This window comes from Lycium barbarum, chromosome 6 (assembly GCF_019175385.1).
Source record: "Lycium barbarum isolate Lr01 chromosome 6, ASM1917538v2, whole genome shotgun sequence".
Taxonomy (NCBI): Eukaryota; Viridiplantae; Streptophyta; class Magnoliopsida; order Solanales; family Solanaceae; genus Lycium; species Lycium barbarum.
In genome coordinates, this window is record NC_083342.1 from 133,774,593 (window position 1) to 133,778,210 (window position 3,618).

Here is a 3,618-nt window from a genome sequence, read left to right on the forward strand (position 1 = left end):
ATCATTATCAAATCTCCGAAGACAACCGGAGACATCATACAACTTCACCCTGGACTTTACGGGAATCATTATCGAATCTCCGAAGACAACTGGAGATGTCATATCATCAAGTCTCCGAAGACAACCGGGGGCATCATTCGGCTCTACAGCCTCACATGCATAAGCCATACGGCTACATTTTGACATTACTCTCTACTTTATCATTTACTTTACCAACTTTACCCTGAACTTTACAGGAATTATCATTGAGCCTCCGAAGACAACCGGAGACATCATCCACTTTACAACTTTATCCTGGACTTTACGGGAATCAGCATCAAATCTCCGAAGACAACCGGAGAGATATCATCAAGTCTTCGAAGACAACCGGAGACATCGCATGGCCACACGGCCTCATACGCATAAGCCAGACGGCTACACTACGACTTTACCCTCTACTTTATCATTTACTTTACCAACTTTAACAACTTTACCCTGAACTTTACAGGAATTATCATTGAGCCTCCGAAGACAACCGGAGACATCATACACTTTACGACTTTACCCCGGACTGTACAAGAGTCTGCATTAAATCTCCGAAGACAACCGGAGACATATCATCAAGTCCCCGAAGACAACCGGAGACATCGCATGGCTACACGACCTCACCTGCATAAGCCAAACGGCTATACACCTACTTTACTCCTTACTTCATTTCTTTATTTCATCATCTACTTTACCTACTTTAACGAATTTACCTTAAATTTCGCAGATATCATTTATCATCGAGTCCCGGAAGACAGCCGGAGGCCCTATCACTATCATCTTCAACTGCAACTAGATAATTTATCACATCCTCGGCATACGCCTCACACATTCATTCAAGTCCCTGAAGACAATCAGAGACAACATTAGCCACACGGCTTCACTTTCATTCCCACGCTCATATTTACTGTCATTTTACACTCTTCACAATTTTACACTTTCAACTCTATTACTAATTTTGACATGAATTTCAGTTTTGGCAGAAAATACAACCTGCAGGGACGCAACACAACGTGGAACTTTATCTTACGCAGTGAACTGGGGCAAATTTGCTGAAGAGGATTACCAAACTCACAAGCAAAGGTCACGAATCTACTCTCGAACTCAATTCCGCCTATGTCCACAAACACGTGATACATAGGTCAATTTCTCTTTCATATTCCCCACCAAAACTGTATTTCAATCAACTCTTTTTACAATCTCATATTCCTTTCTACATCCCCAGTGTCTCCATAATTCAACACTGGGGCATCTTTGAAGAATTTACGTCGTGTCTAGTAGAGTCCTACTTAGGGGTGTGTTGTGCACCACATTTATAATTGGGAGGCTATAAGCATATGTTCCATTCTTGAACATTCTCGTCAACTGTCTACAACCCCCCGCTAGATTATGAATCCACAAAAACTTTCGAACTACACGTGGCCTGATTCTCGTGCAGCCCGAGATATGTAGGCAACTCGAAACTGAGATTCGGCCATAATTTTCATAATTCCTTCGGACCTCATCATATTTTCCATCAATTTTCCTAAACCGTACTTTCTTACAAACTCATATGCGTTGGCCCAAACAAAATTGGCTACTACGTCAACTTCTTCGCCCGAAAATTCTTACATCATCTCCGGTCGAAGAGGGGCATCTGTTGACACCCAATTTTGTCCCTCCTTTATTTAATTTTATTCACTCGGGCGTCTAAATTTATTGACGAGCTAAATACTTTATTTTCACTACTATTATTCTCGCTACTTTTATTTTTTAACATTACAAGTATTACTTTACCACAAATTTTAGATGATTCGTCATCATTTCATTTTTTGGGTTCGGACTCGTTAAATTAATTACAAGACAACACTTTGCAAAATATTTACTTTTTACGTATTAATTATTTATTGTCTTTACATAATATATATTATACAAGTTATTAAATTAGAATCCCAAAAATGATTAAATAGCGGAGGAGGGATCAATAATTTTCAGCCAAATTAATGACCCAAAATACCAATACAACATTATTTCCCTATTTAATAAACAACCCACATTTTAATACCCAACCCATTTATATCAGCCCATATTTAAATTAATAGGCCAGCCCAAAACGGACCAGCCCAATTAACTCCTACCCGGCCCAACCCCTACACTTCAACTTCTTTACCCTAATCCCCTTTCTCCTTCTTTCTTTCTTCACCCGCCTCTTCTCTCTCTTTCTACGCTCCCCTTTCTCTTCCTCTCTCTACCCTCACGTTCCCTCCACCACACCTGCCCTGCCACTTCCACCACGCCTCTGCTCCCTGTCGTCATGTTCCCCACGTCTCACGTTCATCTCCATTCTTGTTTGTCCCCCCTCGCTCCTTCATCTCTCTCTCATACGCTCCTCTCTCTCTTCGCGCTATAAAGAGGGAGGAGCTGGAACCTAAAAAAAGGGGAAAAAAGGAAAAGAACCGAGCATTTTTCAGAAAGGGAGGATCTCGAGTATTTGGAGGGAATTATTGAGTGTTTTGTGAGGGACGTACCATCTTCCCAAACGTGAATTCACTTTTCGGTGAACTTTAGCCGTGGGGGGACTGATAGAACACAAATTGGAGATGCGAATATTTTTCTAAAGTCTTGAGTTTCTTTCATTTTCAAAAGATCTGGTCTTGAACTTTTTTTTTTCAAATCCGAAAATATTCGTTGTTATGAGATTTGTGTTGAAAAATTAAGTTTTCACAATTCAATCAACTTTCGTCGATGTTCGGCAAAAGAACAGTAACTACATCAAAGATATTTTAATTTTCGATTCGAGCTTCGAATTTGTCATTACGAGAGTAGATTCGAGACCTCGACGCCCCGTTCACTGCACTCGCAAAAGGTCGGTGAATCTTTCTCCTTTTATTTGTTTATTGATCATTTGACTACTCTCCTGTTTGTTTTTTACATGTTTATGTGTTTTGTACGTTTGATGGTTAGTTGCTAGGTTGGTCTAATATGGGTTAGTGTTAATAGGTGATTATGCCAATTCTTTGCTCAGATTAGGCTCGTATGGATTCATACATGTTCAGCATATAAATTAGTTGGTTAGTTTAGCCTTAATGTGTGTTAGCACATAACTTAGTTCTGTTTTTAGTTTATTCATGTCAGCATGTAGTGATTAGGCTTAAGTTGACCAATCAGATTAAGCTTAATCACAATTATTTGGTAGAGTTCAGCATGTGTTTGTATGTTGCAAACATCCCCTGTTTAGGCTCTGGATATTGCTTGTATGCTGCCAATATACATTGCTTGAATTCTTCATGTGTTATTTATGCAATAATGCCTTATCTCAGTTCTTTAAATGGTTGAATATTGCAAGGTACACCTAATCTAGACCCTAAGCATCTCTGTGCGAGTGAAATATGTGTTATTCAGTCCTGCATATATTCTATGTTATCATTGCATATTTGTTTAAGGTCTGCATGTGTTGCAAGCATACCTTGTTGCATAATTTGTTTTGAGATACGTATATAGTGCTTCTGGCCATTACATCATGACTATCTCTGGCGTGGGATCTTGTTTTCTTCATCATAATGTAGCATTAATGGTTGTTGCCTGGACCTGCCTGAATAAACAAACCATGTCCCT